General features: G+C 44.4%; 1 protein-coding gene, 1 long non-coding RNA gene and 1 pseudogene across 2 annotated transcripts in view; 2 read left to right on the forward strand and 1 right to left on the reverse strand.

Annotated features, from left to right (window-relative positions):
* The window catches only part of CDH13 (cadherin 13), a 1,027,771-nt gene that overhangs the window by 120,887 nt on the left and 883,615 nt on the right, over positions 1 to 23,269 (forward strand). The window lies entirely within an intron of this gene.
* On the forward strand, positions 7,000 to 7,920 carry LOC138418489 (homeobox protein OTX2 pseudogene; annotated as a pseudogene).
* On the reverse strand, positions 14,913 to 17,127 carry LOC138418538 (uncharacterized). The gene is made up of 3 exons (XR_011248610.1): positions 17,035 to 17,127; positions 15,427 to 15,722; positions 14,913 to 15,202 (listed from the first exon to the last, which is right to left on the reverse strand). It is a non-coding gene; the product is annotated as an uncharacterized lncRNA (long non-coding RNA).

Raw genomic sequence — 23,269 nt, forward strand, 5'->3', positions numbered from 1 at the left:
ATGCTCCTCTAGAACCATGAGAGTTTCTTTCCAAAGATATTGCCATTATGCATCTTGTGAAAAGCTGCCCCCCCGCCATCTTCAGCTCAACTCAACAAGTTTCCATTGAGCGCCCAGCACTAAAAGTCTTAGATGGAAATTCATTCCCTACTCCTTCTATTTTAACTGTCAGAATCACAGACTACGTTGTTTCTGACTGAAAACCCACTAACAGCTCCCTGCCAATCATCCCGTTGCTCCTTCGCAGTGCAGGCACTGCCTGGTACCGTTATCAACGGGGAATCTATATCGTGAATGGTATTTATTACAAGAAAATCATGTGGCATAAAGAGAATAATTGCCTTCATAAGCATGTATTTTTTTATACTGTGAGCTTCCCAATGGGAAGTTATACTGGGGAAAGCATAATTGCTAATTCCAGTGTTACACATAACTCTGAGGAGTGTTTCATGGTCTGACTCTCTGTCGTTTCTTCCTGTGGAGCAGGAAGGAAATAAGCTTCCATTGAGGAATCTACACAGGGCCAGACCCTGTGAGTTCCCAGACATGTGTTTTGCCTTATAATAACTTGAGAAGTACATGGACTCATCCTCATTATGAAAAAGAACCAATTTCACCAGGCTTAAATAACTTCTCATAAAATCACCTCCTTATAATTATGTGAAATCAGGATGTAAGATGAAATTTCCTAGGGAATACACAATGACTCTTTATCCTATACCAATGTTTCTTTTGCCAAGTTTAAGAAATGAAGTGTCCCCAAGAGCCACCTACCCCCAAATATCTTCCTCATCACTCCACTTCACTATCTGAAAGTCCACCATTAAAATCATTCTTCTAAGGCTGGAGTCTTCTTAGGCTTCTGCTAAAATGGGGAATGTCTAGTACAACCTCTTTTTTCGTGTTTGTGTGTGTGTATTTATTTATTTTTAATTGAAAGATAATTGCTTTACACTGTTGTGTTGGTTTCTGCCGTACGTCAGCATGAATCAGCCATAGGCATACATATGTCCCCTCCCCCTTGAACCTCTCTCCTACCTCCCATGCATCCCGCCCCTCCTGGTTGTCACAGAGCACTGGTTTCAGCTCCCTGAGTCACACGCAAACCCCCCTGTCTGTCTGTTTCATGTGGATAGCACACGTGTGTCCTGGCCGCTCTCCTCTCGTACCACCCTCGCCTCCCCTGCTGTGTCCATGAGTCTGTTCACTATGTCTGCGTCTCCACCGCTTCCTGCAGCCTCTTTTTAAGTCAAGGAAAATTTATAGAATTTAGGTCGAAATGCACTGAGAATAATTTACAAAACTCCTATATACAAAGCTGATATATTTAACACCAGGTTCAGATCATTCCTGAAGCATTGAAACTCCCTCTTTAGCTCTGGGGAGGTCTGAGGTCTGACAGACGAGGGAAACACTGCCTTTCCCAAGATAACTGCATGTTGTCACAAAGATCCAAGGTGCTACATAGATCCTGCATTTGGTGGACTGGAGTTCACACTGGGTGCCGTTCATGTCCCCAGTATACGCTTGCCTAAGCCTAGGTTCAGACCTCAGCTCCACAACCTTCTGCCTGACTAGCTTTGGTAGTTATCTACAGATAAATCAGTTAATCTACAGAAGTTTAGTTTCCTCATGAAAAATCAGGGTTATTTCTCTCTCTCTCTCAGTGTTACAGGATTAAACAGGATGGTTCTTAAAAGCACTTAGCCTAATGCTGGACACAGAAAGAGTAGTCAATATGTGGCAGTAATAACGGTAGCCATGGTTGTTGCTGTCTTTACTATCTATTATTATTATCCAATACATATTATCCATTATTCAGTAAGTTCCAATAGGCCTGACTAAATGCCCCCTCCTCCCAAATGCTTTTCTTCAGCATTCCTCAGTGCCAAATGTGAGATGTCCTTTGATGATAAAACAGAATATTTACCTTATCTTCAAGGCTCATTTGTACCCAACATACAATTTTTTTTAAATTGCATTTTATTATAAAAATCTTCAAACCTAACAAAAAGTTGAATTTTGCAGTTGGCGCATGTGCATTCACCATCTAGATTCCGCCTTTAACATTTTATCCCCTGCATTTCTGCTCTCTCTCTCCCTCCATGCATCTCTCTAGCCATCCATTAATCCACCCCATGGTTTTGATTTGATGAATTTCAAAGTGAATTGTAGACATTAATATACCTTCCTCCTAAATACTTTAGCATGCATATTATTAACTAGTATTTGTGTAAACTTTTTTCTCTTTTAATGTAAAATTTACCCACAGTGAAATGTATAGACCTTACATGTATATTCTCTGAGTTTAACATATGCTCGCATCTTTGGAACCTAAACCCTTGTCAAGATGTAGAAGAGTCTCATTCTCCCAGACAGTTCCCTTAAGGCTCTACCTAGCCAATTCTGACACTCCCCCGGCAACCCCAAAACAACCACTGCTCTGATTATTGGGTACCGTGGATTAGGTTTCTTCTGTTCTAGAACTTGGCATAAGTGGAGTCATGCAGCATGCACTCTTATGCAAAGCTTCCTTCACTCAACATGTTTTTAACATTAACCCACATTGCACCAATGCACCCTCTGAGAGTTCAAACAACATTTTTTGAGTTGCTACCAGCAAAAGTCTTTCTCATTTTATCTTGCTCCATGTTAGACTTAAATTCCTAAGCCATGCACACTGGTCTCATGGTCCCTGGCCCTCGCTTTCCAAGCTCAGGGCCTTTGCTCCCAGTCTTCCTCCCTGTGAGGCCCTGGCCTCTGCCATCCCTTTCCAGCATTCTCTCCAGGGCTCATCTCCAGCCCCAGCACCTCCCTGACTCCTCTGAGGACTACCATGAGTTTCCCCCTGAGCTCTGGACAGAACTCCCAGCTCACTGATGGGCGTTGCTGCTGGTGATGCAGTCCTGCTTGTGGACTAGGAGGGAATAGGGGATGGGGAAAGGAGCTGAGTGTCCCAGGGACGGGCATTCTTTACTTAGAAGAGCCAAATTAAGCAAGACCAGAGTGGTACCTGCAAGACCCCAAAGAGGAAAGGAGTGAGGAGAGAGAGAGAAGAAGGGCTGAGAGGATCAGCTCTGTCTGAGTGATGGATGTGAGTTGGGTTGAGGCTGATGGTTCAGAAGGGAGAGAGGGAAGCTGTAAGGACTAACTGCTCTCGTGTAAGTTGTCTAAGTACGAAATAACTGGATTGATTTTCCTCATGGTCAGTGGGAGTGCTTCTCCTTGCTACACAGTCATGCAACATACGTCTCATTTTCTCAAACAAACTGCAAGGAAGTCTCTTACTATTGACTGGGACAAAGTTTCATAAGGTGTTTATTTTGTTCCCTATGGTGGCCTGCACACAGGAGCCACAGTAGATACCCACTGATTGCAAACGACGCCTCTCCCCTGACTATCGGTTGTAGCAAATCGATATTTGGGGGCCTGATTTTAATGTGTATTTGACTGAATTGACCATCTCAGCCACTAGGCTTTGCAGCAGCTATGTCCACCAACTCTACCAAGAAAATGGGAACTGGAGACTTTTCCCATTTTATTGCCATTTTACTACCATACCATGGTAACATCTCACCATGAATGTTCATGATATAAGGTCAATTTTTGCCTTAAAAATATGGTTTAGTATCAACCTCTGTTCCTTTTGCTCTAAAATTAAAATAGAACACTTTGTACCCAAAGTTTTGTCCCTCAGACTTCAAGCCTAGTGCTTACATCTGTTTATAAGCCAGCAATAACTCCACTGGGCCTCCCTGGTGGCTCAGATGGTAAAGAATCTGCCTGCCAATGTAGGATATGCGGGTTTGATACATGGGTTGGGAAGATGCCCTGGAGAAGGAAATGGCAACCTCTCCAGTATTCTTGCTGTGGAATCCCATGGATGGAGGAAATTGGTGGGCTACAGTCCATGGGGTCACAAAAGAGTTGGACACGACAGAACCAATTAACCACCACCATGAGCAATATCTCCGCTGGAAGAGGGAAAGGGTCCAGCAGCCACTGGACATCAGTCTCTTACCTCTTCATGTTTCTTACTTGCCTAACGCAGCAGACTTCCACAATTAAGATAGATTTTTATTCAGTCTAACAAGAAGATCAGAAGCAATTCAGGGTCAGCAGACTCACTTTTATGCCTTTAATATTTTGTATTTTGCCAATATTTCAAGGTACTTTGAAGGTCCCCTGCTTTCTCATGAGGGCTGGGCACGAAGGTTCAGGAGCGATCATTGTAATGACATCTCTCTGATTAAAAAGACAGCTAGTGAAATCGAGATAGAACATCAAATTCAGACACATCATTAGCAGGATTCTATTTTGGCTAGGTCTAATCTTCTGCGGGGTCACCATGTTGCCTTCAATGAGGCTGACTATTTTATATCATTTAGATTGAAACAGACCCATCATGTCACAGGCAAATGCCTTTATCATATTTAATTAAGCCAACACCATGTAATAATCTCCCTGGTAATTATCCCTGGCCAGCACTTGAAAGCATGAAGGAACAAATAAATCCCCCCAGTTGCAGGTATATGTAAGCTGTTACTCGGTGTCATGGCAGAAGAGTATTGACAAGTTACTGTGCAATACTAATTATACTAAGAAAATGTAAATGGCTTCATCAAAAAAAGAAAGAGCCAGATGGCAGGTTTTATATACTGTATCCTCATATGTTAGGAAATGGGGTATTAAAAAGGCATCCCGCCCTCTGCATCAGAGGAGGAGGAGGAATAAAGATACCTGTGTCTTTACGGATGCCAGACTGAACCTCCAACTGGGGAAACTGTTTGGAAGGAGGTAACATTCAGAAGGACATTAGTGGCTGTTGGTATTTAGGTCTCATGATGCTACCCAGGACACAGGTGAAGGAATATTACTTAGGCTGATGCTGCCTTTTTCTTGTGATAGTAGCTGCTGGAGAGAGAGATGGGGGGAGCTGACCTGTTCCAGGGTGCCCTGGGCTTTTCCTTCATGCTGGCAAATGATAAATTATTCACAAAAAGACACATACCCACCATGTGGTGAATCAGTGGGCCTCCATTGAGCTGGTTTTTCTAATGCATCAGCAAGAACAGACTTACCTGAGTGCATTGCAGTTAAAAAACAAAATTCAGTTGGAAACAATAGACTTAAATCTGCAACGGCACATGGAAGAAAGGAAATTTGATTTCAAAGGTGAGATTTGGCAAGCCTGCGAATGCACTCTGAAAACTGCACAAGGAATTGGATTTTTAATAAGTGTAGAGTTAGTTCTGAGTTCTCTCGTTCATGAATCGCATACCATCTCACCCAGCTGCTGCCTCCAGCTAATGTCACCAGAGCTGAAGTGACATTCAAAGTGTAACTGTGGCTTGGGAATCATTTGAGTCTGATTCTCTGGCTAGGTTGGGCTGCTACCTGCCATAACACATGGCCGTTATTAGCCTTATCAGAAAACAAATTTGGAAACCATTAACCGAGAAGGGTGTTTGAATAGTAATGTTCTCCCTTACTTTCCACTCCTTATTATTTCATCTGTGTGTGTGTGTCTGCGTGTATGTCGCGCTATTGTTACTCAACCAGTCAATCAAAATGCTGTTTATTATAAAAGTAATTCTCCTTAATTAGAGAAAATTTGAGACATAAAAAAGGAAGAGAAAGAAAAGCACTCAAGGGTTGCAGCTCAAACATGATCATTAGTAACAATTTACTGCAGTTATTCAGGGCCTTCCCTTTATGCATGCATTTTATTTTATTTTATTTTATTTTTTTTATATGCATGCATTTTAAATTGGTTTAGTTTTTACATTAGACGACTCATGAATCATATATTCAATATTCTGCTTAAAAATCATAATTTTAGCCTATATAATTAAATTAGCTATAATTATGCTTTGAGCTGTATTACCATTCCATACATAGATATCGTTTTATAATTTTTACACAGTCAGTTCTCAATGGCTACATAATATTCCTCTGTTTAGATATATCATATTTTGGTTAAGTATTTCCTTACTGTAGCATTCTTGAACTCAGTATTCTCTTTTTTTTTTCCTTTGTAGATTAAAAAATTTAAGCTGTGACTTTGGTATGAAGTTTGTTTCCTTCGTTTCATAAATCTTTTCACATTGTTTCGCAGTTTTTTTATAAACATATTTTTCTTCAGTTCAGAAGTAAAGTTTTATTCTTTAATCAAACAACGCAGAGAGTGCATGCTTCCTTGACAGGCCGGAAGGCCGTCCGGGGGCCTTACGGGGTTATCAGTCAGTGGGGAAGGGGCGGAGTTCTCGCAGAGCTCAGCAGCTGTGGTGCTCAGCCTCCAGGTCTCAGATCCGGGCCCAGGGTCCCTGCACATGGCTCGCTGCCACCATCTTGAACTGCGTGTCCGGCGAAGCTTCTGCACTCGGTCCTCCGAACCGAGGTGTCAGCACCGCTGTTTCGTACTTGGAACTCTGGTCAGATGCACTGGGTGTAAGATCTCTGTAAGTGGCCCCTATGAGCAAGTGAAACTAGACGGGACATAATGAAGCTCTGGTTCTTGATGTCTCATCACAGAAAAAAATTCAGTGACCGACCAGGTGATAAGCAGGTAGTGGATCTATTTAGAGAGAAACGCGCTCCACAGACAGTGTGGGCCATCTCAGAAGGCCAGTGCTGCCTTGAGAGAAACACGCTCCAGAGAGTGTGGGCTGTTGCAGTTGAGAGTGTCCTATGAACATAATTTTCAATGGTCATATATTTTTTAAAGGCAGAAAGCAGCTTTTCCATCAGGCGGAAAAGTATTCAGCCCTGAGGGAGAAGCAGAGCTGAGCACGGCGGCCTGTAATTAAGGGACGCATGCCCTTCAGATTATCTCGTTAGTTTATCAAGAAAACATTTATTATAGTTAATTCTCAGACAAGTTCTACCACTCCGAACCCACCCAACAGGGACTCTGAATCTGTCCAATCCGGGCAAAGCAAGACCTTTTGCTGGGTCCCCTGGATTTGGGCTGACTTTGCGCCTCCAAACAACCTTAGCATGATGTCTTATCTTAAGCAACTGCCTTATGCAGTCAGTGGGCTGAGTCTGACCACTTCCGGCATGGACTTGCTGCACCCCTTGGTGGGCTACCCGGCCACCCCTTGGAAACAGGGGCAGGAGAGGACGACGCTCACCTGAGTGCAGCTGGATGTGCTGGAAGCACTGTTTGCTAAGACCCGACACCCAGACATCTTCACGTGGGAGGAGGTGGCGCTGAACACCAATTTGCCTGAGTCCAGGGTACAGGCATGGTTTAAGATTCAAACAGCGAAGTGCCGCCAACAGGGGCAGCAAAAGCAGAATGGAGGTCAAAACAAAGTGAGACCTGCCAAAAAGAAGACGTCTTCTGCCTGGGAAGTGAGTTCAGAGGGTGGAACAAGTGGCCATATCACTCCCCCTTCTAGCACCTCAGTCCCAGTCATTTCCAGCAGCAGTGATCCTGTGTCTGTCTGGAGCCCAGCCATCCCCCCATTGTCAGATCCCCTGTCCACCTCCTCTCCCTGCATGCAGAGGTCCTACCCCATGACCTGTACTGAGGCTTCAGATTATAATCAGGATATGCTGGCTCATTTTCCTACTTTGGGGGGCATGGACTGTGGATCTTATTTGACCCCTATGCATCACCAGCTTCCTGGACCAGGGACCGCATTCAGTCCCATGGGTACCAATGCAGTCACCATCCATCTCAATCAGTCCTCAGCCTCTCTTTTCACCCAGGGATGTGGAGCTTCAAGCTTGGGTTTTAACTCAACCACTGATTGCTTGGATTATAAGGACCAAACTGCCTCCTAGAAACTTAACTTCAATGCTGACTGCTTGGATTATAAAGATCAAACATCTTCGTGGAAATTCCAGGTTTTGTGTGCCAGGCATTGGTTAAAAGAGGTAGATGGTATGATGCTCAAACTCATTTTCTGATCAATGTCCTTGAAGGCATAGAAGGAAAATGAAAGGCCTTACTGAGGGCCTACCAACCAGCTACCTGAAATAGACAAATCAGCCTACTTAATGCTTAAGATTCTGTCATAGTTTTAGATCATTGGTTTTCCTGATTCACAGGGTGATTGGAAGCAGTCTAGCCATGTGCAACCAAATACCACCAAAAATAAACAAGCAGAGCTCAATTGTGAGGGGAAGGAGGGAAGGACATAGCCTTGTTAAGCAGAGGTGTTCCAATGTTTTAGCTAATCAATGGTTGAATCTTAAGAATGGACAGTGTCTCAAGCTCATTCACATTTCATGACCAACTGGTAGTTGGCACTGAAAAGCTTTTCAGGGCTGTGTGAATTGTGTGACTGATAATAAAGTAGCTGCATTACTTTATTTAAAAAATAGTGTTCATAAAGAGTATGTAGTTTAAGAGACAGTCAGTGTGTGTCTTGTAGAAATGTTACATCTGTGGATTTTAGTCTGTGCTAGACTTCAAAACTGTGATCTCCTGTTATTGTATGCAGCCTTGAACTCCACCTCTGCAGAGTTTCTTCTGTGATTAAATAGGTTATAATTATAAGTAAATTCAGAGCAACTGAGTACTTATCTAAAAAGATTACCTTTGGCTGGAGGTGAGCTGCACTGAAACTTTACAAGAAAATGTCTCTGGACAAGGAGAGTAAGAGAAGAGAAATGAAAGGACAGTAATTCATCATGTAATTTACTGTTGGTAAGCCTAGCAGTAAAGAGACCTTGGTCAATTGCTCTGACCCTGATGAATTTATAAACTGAGATCATCGTTGTTTATGCTTGCAGATGTTAACTGGAAAAGTTGTATATGCATAAACCTTTCTTCCTGGTTTGGCAGATACGTATAATTATATGAAAATGGTTCTAGCACACACACACACATACACACGCACAAAAGCCTCATAACTACTCCTTTGTGTTTAACTCCTTTAGCTACTCCTTTGTGTTTAACACTGAGATGAAGGTACTCTCTAATTTTTTAGAATATTAAATGACAGTTTCATTAGTTAATCAAAATGCATTATGTACCAACTATATACAAAGCACTAGGCTAAACTGGTTATATTTGTGCTTAAAGCTCTTTCAAGTTTAGGAAGCTTTACTTAGGATCTCTAAAATAGGTGCCATTGAATTGAGTGGGATGTGTGCTTTTAAGGTTGTGGGTAGATGTTGCCTGATGGCTCTGGTGAAGCTCTGTTATTAATCTGTTTTACCACCAGCACTTCATGGGTGCTTGTTTCACCACTTCTAGGCAATAAATGTTATTTTCCCCCATGAGAAGAAGATAGAGACCGTGGCACAAGAATCTTTACTGGATAATGAACAAAATGCTGGTCCCATCCCTTTGAGGGATCCTTGTTACTTGTTACCCTCCATGGAGCCCTGTCTGACTGCCCTGGTTTTGGAGGAAGGATGGAACTCAGAAACAAGCCATGCTTGGATTCTAAGGTCACAGAGCTAGTCAACTGGGACCAGAGCTTTTCCAGAAGACTCATTCCCTCTGCAGAAGGAGAGATAAGGGGAGGTCCATTTCAAGAAAGGACAGCCGAAGAGCTTAAACTCTGATTCCAAAGGGTGGTGAAGGCTCAGCAGGACATCACACAGTCCTCCTAGCTGGGAGGACTCAGTCATCCACGATTCCAAGTGAAGCTCTGACCTGGAGGGCAGGACAGATGCTGTCTTTAATAACAATAGGAACAACAGCAGCAATTATGGAAGACAGATCATGAGCCAGACTCTATGCTAATCCTCCTAGATGACTTATCTTTTTTCATTCTCCCAATAACCCTAGTAGTAGGGACTTTGTTGTTGTTCAGTCATGTCCGACTCTTTGTGACCCCGTGGACTGCAGTGCGCCAGGCTCCTCTCGCCTCCACTGTTTCCCAGAGTTTGCGCAGATTCATGTCCATTGAGCCGGTGATGCTATCCAACCATTGCATCCTCTGCCTCCCCCTTCTCTTGCCTTCAGTCTTTCCCAGCATCAGGGGCTTTCCCAGTGGACTGGCTCTTCACATCAAGTGGCCATAGTGTTAGAACTTCATCTTTGGCACCAGTCCTTCCGATGAATATTCAGGGTTAATTTCCTTTAGACTTGACTGGTTTGATCTCGTTGTAGTCCCTGGGACTCTCAAGAGTCTTCTCCAGCACCATTATCTAATAAGGCAGGGACTTATTGGGCCCCTTTTATAGATGAAGAAATATAAACTCATAGAGTTTAAGTAACTTTTTAGTCATACAGTTTATAACAGAATCAGGACTTGAACGCAGAGCTTTAGAAGGCATGTTCTTGAAACTGTCCGTTTAGTTCCTCTGAAGCAGACTGCGGATGAGAAGTTGTGTGAAAGTGACCTGTTAGAAAGATTCCCAGGCAGCACTGTTAGGGAGGTGGGGAAGTAAATCTGGGAAAGGGGAGGGTGAGCAAGGGTGTGGTGTCAGGCCAAGTCCTAGAGAGGTAAATTTGGCCTAATCCCCCAGGGAAACTGGAGAGTTGTGGGTGGCACTTCCATGTTGGCCCATTACGGGGAAGGGGTCTTGAGTATTTATACCTCTGAACCAACCAGTCCAACCAGTTCTGGGGGCTTCTAGGATGAGAGACAAGCAGGAACATCAATGCCCAGACACTTCCTGTCCTCCCTGATTACAGGCAAAACAGATCCTGGCAGCCAGGATGCAGCCTTTGTAAAAGAGAAACACAGAGGCCCATGGTGTGCAGGCACTGGCTTGAAACTAACTGTTCATGAGTGTTGGATGTTAAATTGTTAGGAACTTTGCAAGCTAGTTAACTTCACATTGATAGCTTGAAATCAGCCACGGTGGGAGTAGTTACACCATGGAAATTGGCTTACATTACAAATTAGGGCTCTCCCATCCCCAGAGGTGGTTGTTAAATATTTACTGGCATACCACTGCAGGTGCTGGCTATTAGGAATGAATGCACGCTGGGACTGGTGTGCAATAAAGTGGCAAAGAGGTCTGAGGGGATGTGGATGGAGCACTGATAGTATCTGCCGCCTTGCTAATCTATAGCAAGTGCTAAATGTATCATAAGCCAGCTCCTCCCCAGCCCTCCTGCAGTCACTCACACACACACACACACCCCTCCTCCCCAACCCTCCTGTAGTCACATGCACGCACGCACGCGCGAGCGGCAAGGCAGGGGGCCCTGAGAGGAAGGGAACTGGTGAGAAGGAGGGTGACCAGCTGGATTTCAGGGCAGAGTCACATCTCTGAAACTGGACAGGGCCGGGGAGGAGGAATGACAAGCAGACAAACCTAGGAAGAAGCTAGATAACAGCTAACGGGACGAGTGAGCGTTTCATGGTGCCAGACACTGAGTTAAATGCTTCACTGTGGTGACTCTTCATGGGAGCCCTAGGAGGGAGAAGTCACCATCTTCTTCACCATCTCATTCAACCCATGAGCCAGTGAGATGGGGGTATAAGGTGGTAAAAGGGTCATCAGGACGCCCCAGTGTTAATACCCTGATCTTACACAGTCTGGTTGTCGGAAAAGGAAATACGGAGGAGCACCAAAGCCAGAGGCAGTGCTTGCGTCTTGGTGTGGAAAGGATGGTACCCATCTCCCCTCAAGTGATGGAGCTCCAGATAGACTTTCCCCCTCTCTCTGAATCAGCTCAAGGCTGGGGCCCATCACTCAGGATGCAGAGGCTGAGAAAGGCGGGAAAAACCTGGAGCATGGGCTGAGCCAGCAGACACATTTTCAGTCAGCCTAGTCTGAATTCTCTTGTGGCAGCAAAGATAAATGTCCCTCTTATTCTCGGTGGTTTTCTCTGCCACTCTGTGAAAGCCCCTCATCTCCTTCCTCTGGTTTGCCCATCCCTGGATGGATGCGGTGGTCAGCAGCAAGGAAGCGCGGCAGGCTCTTGGAAGTTGCCGCTTCAGCTTCCCCACTGCCGAGCTCTGCGCCTCGTGCTCTGGTGCCCCAGGGATCCTTTGACCTGCTTTGACTCGAGCGGTTTTGTAGCGGGAAGCAGTGGAGGTACTTGTCTCTGGGACATAGTGGAGGCATCTGAAAATTTCCTTGGAATATTAGCTCATTACAGTTTTCTGTGGGGTTTTCTATCTTGGGCCTTATTCCAGAACAGTCTAGAGCTGCCGTTCAGGGGTCATTGTTCTCCAGTCCTTCTGCACTTTCTGCTCACTTACAAACATAAAGCAACTTCACTGAAGCAAACTGAACATAAAACCTTTCTTATTTTGCTGGTTACATTTTTTTCATTTCCTTAATTCATCCAAGAATATTGTTTTCCTTTACATCTAATTGATGGAGCTTACTTTAAAAAGAAAAATCTGTCTACCACTAGGTCAAGAATGTAGGTCTGGGGCCATACTGCCTGGGTTTGAGGCCCAGATCTCCCATTTACCGTGTACAACTTGAGATCTGTTCCTCACTTTCTGTATGTGTTGGCTTGTCCATCTGTAAATTGCAGCTGCTTAACAGTACTTTTCTCACAGGTTATTGGGAGAGAGAAGCGGGTGCGTATGCGCAGAGCCCTTAGAAATACGTCTGGCCCAGAGTAAGTGCTGTGTATTGTCAGCTACCACCATGCATTCTTCAAGTTTTAATCTTGACCTGCAAGAAAGAATTCTTGTATTCAAGAAGCATAAATGCTTAGCATATGCTTGGTTTTGTGCCCTGCTTTTCCTTATCTACAACTTAATTCTCACCACCGCGCTGTGTTAGTCATTATTGTTCTCGTATTCTGGGGTCTGAACCCTGGAGGTGCCACGTGCCACGTGTGTTGTCCAGGATTGGTGAGGCTGTGCTCTAACCACAGACCAGCGCAGGTCTCAGAATTTGTTCGCAACACAGGTTTAGTTCTCTCTTGAGAAACCAAGTCAGGGAGCACTCCCCTGTGAGGGGGCTGCGTGAGCGAGGCTGCCCTCTCTAATTGCCCCTCCAGGATGAACTGTGCCCCTAAAATTGCTGCTGCTGGGCAAAGAGCATTGGGAAAGTCTCCTCGAAGATGCTGTGACCTGGAAAGGAAAGAGGCCACTTCTGCCAACAGCCCACGTGCAAGAGCACCTCAAGGTCTCTGCCCAGTGGTCTTGGGAATCGTAACCCTCCCACGTGCCTGGAAGGAGAACAGGGCAGGGTGCGGTGGGCGAGGGAAGTCTTCACCACCCACATGTGATTTTGAGCACATTGCTTAACTGTTAAGCCTCAGTTTCCTTTTTCATAAAATGGGAGTGGAAATTGGACCTACTACTACTACGTAGTTGTGATACCGAATGAATGAGATATGAGAACGTAAAGCTTTTAGAACAGTACCTGGCACACAGGAAACAGCCGTTTTGTGGTCACTAGTATCATTCTCTGCAGGAGAATAAATAGTGCTTTGTAAATCAGGGGTTTCTGTAGCCACCACTTTGGATTCAATCATGAGTGAACTTGAGTTTCAGCTGTCACTTACCATCTGTATGAGCCTGGGAAGTATTTTGCCTTCTCTTACCTTCACTCTCCTCATCTACAAACTGGAGTGGACTCATACCCTTCTCACAGGCTGTGTCAAGGGTAGGATTGCTAACATGTATTGATTCTTCAGTAAGATGAGCCAAGTGTTTAAAATCCGGTGCATCAGCTGAAGAAACTGAGCCACAGAGAGGTTAAGTAAGATGCTTGACGTTCTCTAGTACATTGGTGAACACTGGAGCTAGGATTAAAAACCAGGTGGTTTGGCTTCTCAGCCAATGACCTTAACTCGTACACCTCACAGCCTCCCGGAGGCCCCCTAAGAAAGCTCCCAGCACAGGGCCAGATACACTGTGACCCTCTCAGCATCAGTGCATTCCTTCTTTGCTTGAATGCATGCTGAAGGAAATATCCTTTAGCTTGTTCCTGGACTAGATTCCATTTGAGACATATACTGTTGGCTGTTTTCTGTGAGTGGATGGAGGTGTGAAGAGAGGAACAGGAAAGGGTAGTATTTATGCCATGTGCCTTTGCAAGAGTATCAAAACCTGTGTACAGAAAAGCCTAGCACGGAGCTGGTGCTCACTGAACGGGAGCCCTTGATTATTTTTAATAAGCGGTCGTGCTTATGGGGAGTCTGAGGAAAATGGGACGCACAAAAGGACCAGATGGACATAGTGGCAAATTTACTAATACACAAACAGCCCACAGACAGGGACCTTCTTTTCACATAAGAATCTATTCGGTTTTGGAAGCACCAGTTTTAACTGAATGAGGAGGTTAAATCCATACTCTGTGTTCTAGTTTCATTGTGCCTTGATGGGATGACTGTGAAGTTGGTTTTCTTACCAGAGTAAACACCCAGTAATTAAAGGTATAATGAGACATGGGGGAACTGTCTTGGGAAAGAACTGGTGAGGAAACTTCATTCTGCCCTTTCTCTGCCAGGGAAGAGGCAGGGGCTTCCACTTCCTGCTGTAGTGCAGAAGTAAGTGTCCTAGCACTTTGCACAGAACTAAAGCCCTGGAAATTTTGGTTACACCCCGAGACTCAGTTACCGAGCTCAAAGTCAGTTTCTGCTATGTGCCAGATACTGTGCTTTTCACAGACATCCAGCTTACCTTTCTCAGAAAACGGATGAAACCAAGGTTCTTACACCTACTGTACAGATGAGGAAGCTGAAGATCAGCCTAGTGAAACCTGCGGTCAGTCCAAATGTGGCAGAACTGACCATCAAAAAGACGTAACGGTTTCGGAGATGTGGTATCCAGATGGTTCCCAGGCTTTTATGTTTCGTAACTCCACTGTATGTTCTTTGTGAACAGTGTCCCCTAGAGTTGGGCAATTTGAGGAGCCCTGTGTGGGATGAGCTGAAACATTAAGTAGATGCAACAGGCCTTGTCTTTCCCGACAGTTTTGTACTCCAGTCCATAATATATCTATGTGGCTTGTCTAATGGTACGTAACAAATTACTCTAAGACTTAGTGGCTTAAAATTGCAAAATTTATTATCTCAAAGCTTCTGTATGCCAGAAATCAGATGAGGAAACTGAGGTACAGAGAAGTTGCCCAACATCACATAGCTGGTTGGTGCTTGGGTTGGTGCTCTGGCTACATGAAGGCTGCAGTCATCTCCAGGTTCTACTGGGCATGGGTTCCCTTGCAAGCTTACTTATGAGGTTGGTGGCAGGATCCTGTCCTTGAGGCCGCTAGGACCTTACCTCCTTCTTGGCTCTTGGCTGGGGGAAGCCTTCGGTTCCTTGCCATATAGACTTCTCTGTAGAACAGCTCACAACATGGCAGCATGCTTTTCCAGAGTGAACAAGTGAGACGAAACAAAGATCCAAAAGGCCAACAAGACAGAAATCATAGTCTTCAGCAACATAATCACGGAGGAGGTATCCCACCCCCATTGCCATATTCTATTAATTAGAAGCAAGTCACTAAGTCCATTCCATGCTTAACAGGAGGGGTTAGCCAAGAGCATGCATGCAGGATGGCAGGGATCTCTGAAAGTTGGGTATTGCCTACCACACCATCTGTGATTCAGTTCAGTTCAGTTCAGTCACTCAGCCATGTCCGACTCTTTGCGACCCCATGAATCGCAGCACGCCAGGCCTCCCTGTCCATCACCAACTCCTGGAATTCACTCAGACTCACATCCATTGAGTCCGTGATGCCATCCAGCCATCTCATCCTCTGTTGTCCCCTTCTCCTCCTGCTCCCAATCCCTCCCAGCATCAGGGTCTTTTCCAATGAGTCAGCTCTTCGCATGAGGTGGCCAAAGTACTGGAGTTTCAGCTTTAGCATCATTCCATCTGTGATTACTTGAATGCAAAATAATGCTTCAAATTACTTATACTGAGTAAAACTGTCTTTCCAGATATACTTGCTTGTCTTCAGAAGTCATGCACACCCTTGTACCTGCCTACATACTCTTCATAGCATAAAGCATCCCATTCTGCAAAGCCCAGGATAGCCATCAAGCTTTACCGGTCTAGACATATTAAGTCTCTTTTGATGACTTTCTATCCAGCTGCTTTGATCCATGATGCTAAAGCCAGGAGAGCTGCTAAGTTCTGAGTGATGGAGCATTGCCATGTAGCTGCCATGTCCTTTCTACATAGTACGTGCTGGCCTGTAAAGCAGTCTCCCTGGAGTGGAAGACTTTCTGCTTTCTCATGATGCAGACTTTGCCTCAGACCCCATTGCAGCTCCTCTTTGGGAGTGGCCTTTGGAGTCCCACCAAAACAAAACAAAAATCTGCCCCCTTTCTTTAAGATGTGGTCACCAGGAACTATTTATTACCTATGGTTGTCTGGGAGGCATCCCCTTGCTTATTTATTATTCCATTTTCTTCCTAGAACTAGTAGTTTTGACCTCAGCCCTAACCAAAGCCCTAGCATAACAGCTTTATGCTTTGGGCACATAGGCAATAGGAACTGGTATTTAATCATTCCCAAATTTAAGACATGGCAAAGACTACCACCTCCCTTCCTATCTTTCAATAGGGGACTTAAAATGTTAGATTGACTGTCTCAGGGACTGACATCCTAGATTGTGAATCCTGGGATAGTTTTAAATAAAAGTGTATGTATGAGAAAAGAGAATGATCAGGAATCTACCCTGAGGATTGTTGGGTATGTTCATAAATCTCAGATGGAAATATTGAGATCCCAGAGAGTGAGGAAAGGTGCTGGGCTTTGCAGCAGAAATGAAAGAAAGCCTTGAAGTGTAAAGATTGGGGAGGGAGGAGGATAAAGCTTGAGTAATCAGCCTATTAGAAGTTACTTTTTTAAGGGAATAAATATGTAAAGATGCCATGTGCTAAGTTGCATTCTAAGCACTTGAAACATTTACCCCTAGGAGGAAAGTGTAAGTTGCCCCATTTTACAGATGAAGAAACTGAGGGACAGAGAAATTGAGCACTTGCCCAATGTCACACAGCTGGTAGGAAGCAGTCCATCTTAAGAACCTATGTCTCTACCATTGCACTTTGCTGCCTCCCAGAACCATCCACCCAGAACAGAGGAGAGGCTGCTCCAGGAATTCCTGTGCAGAGCTCAGGGGTCCCTGTGAAATCAGGCTGCTCGCACAGCAGGGCTTATTCTCCAGGGTTCTGGAGAAATGATTGCTTACCTGAGGCAAAAGGAATTTAAAGTAGGTTGTGCAGAAGAGAGGGCTTGGGAGTAGATGCAGAAGGGTGGTCAGTGGTTCCAAAGAGCAGGGCTGTAGGAGGCAGGAAGGAAGCCAGAAAAAATGAGAAATGAGGATTTAAACTCACCGAAGAATTTCCCCGTAACCAATCAGCTCTACTTTGGGAATTTCCCCGGGCACCACCCTCTCCCACTGGAACCAGATAGCTGGAGTTGTTCAGACTGGGGAAAGTGAGCCGGGGTGCCTGTGTGAGTGTGTGCTTACTCTCACGTTTTTGTGTGTAGCAGATGGTGGCAGGAGGATACTGGGGGGAGGCTAAGTGCAGACAAGAGAAAGGAGGAGGGTCATGTCTGGTCGCAAACACGTACCTTTGACAGCGAATCGATCTGTCCCCCAAAGAGCCAGGTACATCTGTACATGTGTATTATGTCAGTGGCACCTTTCCCAGACAGGTGCACTTCCGGGGACACAGTCTTGTGCCAAGAGCAGATTCCTTTTGCCCAGGATTTCAGGTGCATAGGTGATTGACATAAACAAACTGAAAACTTGGTTTAAATCAAACAACGAGTTTTGCAGCACATCTAATGACACAATCTCTTGCTCCCTTTTCATTTGTAGCACCTGGGGGAGGGGAAGGCTAGTACTATACATTTAAGAGGAAAACCATGGGCGTGTTTACAGACCCAAGTGGTTGCAACAGAATTGGTTTATTAGAAAGTGCTGTCTTCACTTCCCCTGCAAAAATTCAAGGAAGGACCTGGGGATTCAAGGAGGTGGAGGAGCCCTCTCTCATTGCCAGTCCTTCATGTGCTGTCTGATAAGGGTGTAGCCAGCAGGCTAGAAACAACTGCAGGGGAGCAAGGGATATAAATATTCAGTCGTGACAGTCCCCAAAGGATAAATGACAGCAGCCTGTGCAACTTGCCTTCTGCTCATTTTAAACTGACTCTTCTCTTCCACACCCGAGCTGACATATTAGTAAATTGATTCCAGGTGATGCTGACATTTTGTAATTATCACTATCTATAATTTTCATCTTATTCCATTGAATATTTTGATCATTTAAAATAGAGTAGCATACCTAATAGTGGTCATTAGTTTAGCTCAAGGGAAAATTCATGGTTTAATAAACTCACTCTAGAAATAACTTCCTAAAATTACAATTGGCATGATTACCTTCCTATTTTTTTTTCATAAAAAAATAAAGCAGACTAATTTTATCCAAGCTGACAGCTTTTCTCTTTCAAACTGGCTCATTGTTCTATTGTTTTCTTAGAGGAAGGAAAGACATCTATAACACAGTAGTAGTAATAAAAAACGTAATAACCGAACACACAAAAACAAGGGTTATGTTTCATCCTGTGTTTGGCAGGAGCTGAATACTATACATGCTCTTATTTTCTGACTCACTGTGGACTGGAGCGAGGAGAGCCCTGTGGCTTTGAAACAAGGTCATGTTTGGGGGAGTCGGGAGTCAGAACTCTGTCCTGCCTGTCTGAAGGGGCCACTTTGTGAGGATAGACTGGGCAGGCGGTGGTCTGGGCTTGACTCCCTTTCTTCCCCCAGTGTTGGTTTTTGTTTTAAAGGCATCTTCTGCAGCCCGCCTCTAAGTTCTTTTCAGGTATCATTTCTGAACGATAAAAGGGCCAGTTTTAACATGTAGGCAATTATTTTTTAAAAGGTGATGGGTCAGTTTTGACTATGGCCAGGCAGTGCTGTTAAGGGCTACCACAGGGAAGCTTTTTACCAGTTTGCCAATAGGTGGAAAATTGGAGTATTCCCCATATTTCTTCAACGCTGGGGAACACAGTCCCCAAAGGGCCTGCCTATTGTTACACTTGCTGGCAGTTTGGGGTTTGTGAGTTTATTTAAGGGATTAATGGTTGGAGATTATTTTAGTGGAAGTAAGCAATGTTGTTGATATACATATTGATGCCCTGATGGTTGAGGTCATTCTTCATTTATTCATCTAGCTACCCACTCACCCTCATTCATCAAGCATCTGGTCATCCTGTATTCACCCACCTATCCATCCACCCATCGATTAATCTGTCATCTATCCATCCATTTATCCATCCATCCCATCCACCCACCAACCCATTTACCCACCTGTTTAACTATAAATCCATTTATCCATTCATCCTTTCATGCATCTACCCACTCAACTACCCTCTCATCCATGAAGATAATCTTATCCATCCATCCAACCACCCATCCTTAAAAAATAATTTAGCAAACATTTATCAAACCTCTAGGCTTTGGTAAAAGAGACACTTAAGTCACAGTTCTGTCCTTAAGGAGCTTATCATATCAACAAAAAATTACATAGTAGAATGCTGAGCTCTACTATAGGGAACTATGCCATGTGGCTGTGGGAATTCTCCAAGAAGGACTGGCTTGCTTTGAATGATCCAAAAATGATGTCCATTTGCAAACCATAATGTTACACATGGTAAATATGGGAGTTACTACTGGGTGGGAAAAATGACAACAGGAAATTGAGCAGTGGATGACTGTCCAGGCCCTAAGTTCTCTCTGCATATTGGTTTGCTGTTCAGTGGAACCACTCATATTCAGGTAGGGACCCTGCCAGGAAGCAGAAAGTATTGGGGTATTATTAAGGCACCAGGCAGGTGAAGGAAACTGAAGAAAGGCCCTCAAAAAGCCAAACAAAAGAACTAGGATTCAGGATGGGCATCTGGTTCTGAATGAAGGGAAGGAGAAAAGAAGAAACTAATGGAGGAATGAAGAGATAAACAAATGAACTATATATGTGGATAAATACGTCTTTGATTACAGACTGAATTGCAAACTCATATTCAATCAACATAGACACTGAATATGACTTTGCCTGATGACATCTTTGACCAAAACCAAGCCAATAACAACAACATCAGCTCCATCACAAAGCACAGGCGGCAGCCGGCCTTCTCTCTGCCTTGCTCCTGCTGTTGGTGAGCCTGCAGGAATCCTCAGGCACAAACTGCCTTTCAGATCCAACTGCCTGGCACTCAGTTCTGCAAAGAGGCCTGGGCGAAGCCTTTATGACTTTCCCAGAGGCCTCTGGTCTCTGTTGAAACACAGCAGCTGTTACCAGGGGCAACTCCACTTCCCAAACAAGAACATGGGCTTTGTGGAGCTTTCCCAGGTGCTGTGGGCCCAGCATTGCCAAAAATGCCCAAGACTCTCACAGTCTCCTCCCTGCCATGGAGCTTAAATAGACTGGAAGCAAATTCTTGTTGACAACAGGTGTGGCTCAATGTGAGAAAATGTTCCATTCCGTTATTGCAGGGCTGGCACCAAGGGGCATTTCCTGCGGAAGAAACAGGCTTCCAGGAGCATGCGAGGTCCATACCCAGAGCAGAAAAGAGCTCACTTCCTCCCTTTCAGGGCCGAAGGCCTCACCACTGGATGAGCAGGTGCTCGTCATACATACAGAGGTTTCCATAGCCAAAGGAAGGCTGTGCGGGGAGGTGCGGGCTTCCTGGCCAGGAAACTCCAACCAGCTGACTGACTAGGCTCTTTGTGCTGGTGGGGAACTGGCTGCATTGTCATTAACTCAGCTAGATTAACTTGCTCGGCAGAATCTGACAAAGCTTGAGACAGAGATTGGGCTCTGAGGGCACAGAGAGGCAACCTCTAGGAGGTGGGGGTCCAGCCCTGAGACTACTCGACAGAAACCCCAAGGACATTAGAGAACTTTTATTCATTTGAAAAATCTGGCTAGTGATTCCTTCTATCCCTGACCTGTCTTAGGGGCAAAAATAAATCTGCACTGAGCTAAATAGAATTGGTTGCTATGTGATATTCTAATTTCAGTGAGAAAACTGTTCAATTTTCTACTTCTTTGAGATGGCCTCTCCTTCTGATTGTAAGGGGTCATCCATACCAGGGTTTTATGTGCAATTACTAGGGCAACAAGTAAGGATAGAGAGAAACATAAGAGGCAATGGCAGCTCTCTTATAAGAAACACTAGTAATCAGAGTATTCTTAGTTATTAAGGATTAAGTCCATGGAGGGAAAGAGTTAAATGGATATAGAAAATTTTTGTTAAATACTGATTTTTTTTCATAATATTATACTTTGTCAGAAACTCAATTTGCTTTTTCCTTCTCTCTCCTCGGGCTCCACATATACGTTCACATGGAGCTGTGAGTGTGTATGTGAGGAAGGTAACCATTTTTCACTCATTTCCAAGACCTAGAATCCTATGTATTGGTATCCTAATGTATTAGGGTGGGCAAAGATGGTGCAGGATCAGACTGACCTTGAAAGTTCAGTGGTTTAACAGCACAGACTTCATTTCCTACTCACACAGCAGTTCTGGGCCAGCAGTTGAGGTCTGAGAGTCTCTTCCATGAGGTCATTCAGGAACCCAGGCCAATAGGCGGCTCAGCCATTTTCCATATATCAACATCCCAGTCCACCAGAGTGAGGGACTGTCACAGCTGCTCATAGGGAGGTTTTTATGACCTGAAGCTCAAAATGGCACACAGCTGCCCCTCGTGGTCACATGACCACCTACCTGCAAGGGAGGTTGGGAAATGTAGTCCAGCCGAAAGGAAAGGAGCGCTGATTAGGGTGGATAGCTAGTGGTCTCCTCCACACACAGCTTTCATCACTGTTGTTTGATCCCCTCACTGCAGGCTTGCTGTGAACACTGCATTGTGATAGGAGCTGAGGATAGAGGGAAGGACGAAAAAAGTGCTAATGATTAACTGTAAAAGTCAAAAATGACAATGTTGATAAGGGCTACATGGGAAAGCTACAGGGAAGCATGACAGCTGGTAACTATCTCTAGGGTGAAGGGGAAAGAGGGAGATTTCTGAGAAGAAGTGACCTCTGCGCTGCAGACAGGAAGACAGCAAGACAGCCAGGCTAGAGCATGTGGAAGAGCGTTTTCAGAAGAGGAACAGCAAGTGAAGAGCCCTGAGGCAGAAAAGAAGTTAGAACATTTTAGACCCCTCCAAGACGGCAGTGGGGGCTTATGCACATTGAATAAGCCATAGGTAAATTTGAATAAAGCAGGAGATATGGGTGGGGATGAGACTGTAGAGGCCTTCATGGGCTGAGTCAGAGAATAAGGGCTCCTTTTTAAGAGCAACGGGGAGCTCCTTGTTGGTTTAAGAAAACCTTCGGTATGATTAATTATGGTTTTTAAAAATGTGTTCTGTTTAATGGAGCCAGAATAAGGAGGCTATTGTAGTCTTTCAGGAGAGCGACGGGGTACTTGGTTTAAGGGGCTGATAAGGGAGACAAAGAGAAGTGGGATGGGTTAGAGGAATATGTAGGAAGAAGAGATGGGACTCATGTCTATAACAAGTCAGGAGGCAGCCCTGAGGTCCCAGGTAGGCAGGCTCGGGTTGGCGCTTGGGTCATTTGATAGTGAGACAGCTTAGACATAACCAGTCTATCCTTTCTCTCTGTAGTTTTACCAGTTTCTTGACTTCAGGCCTATTTAATAAAAGTCAGCTCTTTAAAATGGATATTTGGTGGAGCTCAAATTCCCCCTCACTCTGCACTTCTGTGGACTTTGATTAGTATTCATGGTAGAGTGGTACACCTGATGTCCTCAGCAGGCAGTTCCAACACCAGTGGAGAGAGGTACAAGATAAATCACTCCAAGTAAATGACTAATTAATCATGCTCTTGATTTTAATAACATATACTGTCTTGGCTCAAGATTCAGCTGTCTATAATCTTGCATTCTATTCTAAAATTTTTGTAATCAGTAAGGCCACCCATGGATTCCTGATTGATAATGGCTTCTTTCCTTCTTTTAAAACAGTTCAGGATCAAGGCATATTCTCACAACTGTATGAAGAGGAATGAAAGGAGAATGTGTGTGTGTGTGTGTGTGTGTGTGTATTTATCTAAAAAAAATCCTAGGTATTTCAGGATAATCTGTGGGACAAATTTGACACTCTCGCATTGAAAATGTGTAAACTCATTCTGGAAACATCTGTGCCAGAGGGCTAGCTTGCTATGTATCTGTGCTCCTTCAAATCAGAAAACTGTTATTTTCAAGGGTAGCTAGACAAGTATGGTGAATACTTAGGCAGTAAAACATGCCTTACTTGTGCGTGGCCTCCAAAGCTTGTACATCCATAGTCCTAGGCACCATTTGAAGATTCAAAATTTCGAGTGAGTCATGGGTCCACTTATTCAGAAGAGAGTGCTCCATAAAATAAAATACAACTCACTTGCAAAGAGTCT

The sequence above is a fragment of the Ovis canadensis genome, chromosome 14 (genome assembly GCF_042477335.2).
Source record: "Ovis canadensis isolate MfBH-ARS-UI-01 breed Bighorn chromosome 14, ARS-UI_OviCan_v2, whole genome shotgun sequence".
Classification (NCBI taxonomy): domain Eukaryota; kingdom Metazoa; phylum Chordata; class Mammalia; order Artiodactyla; family Bovidae; genus Ovis; species Ovis canadensis.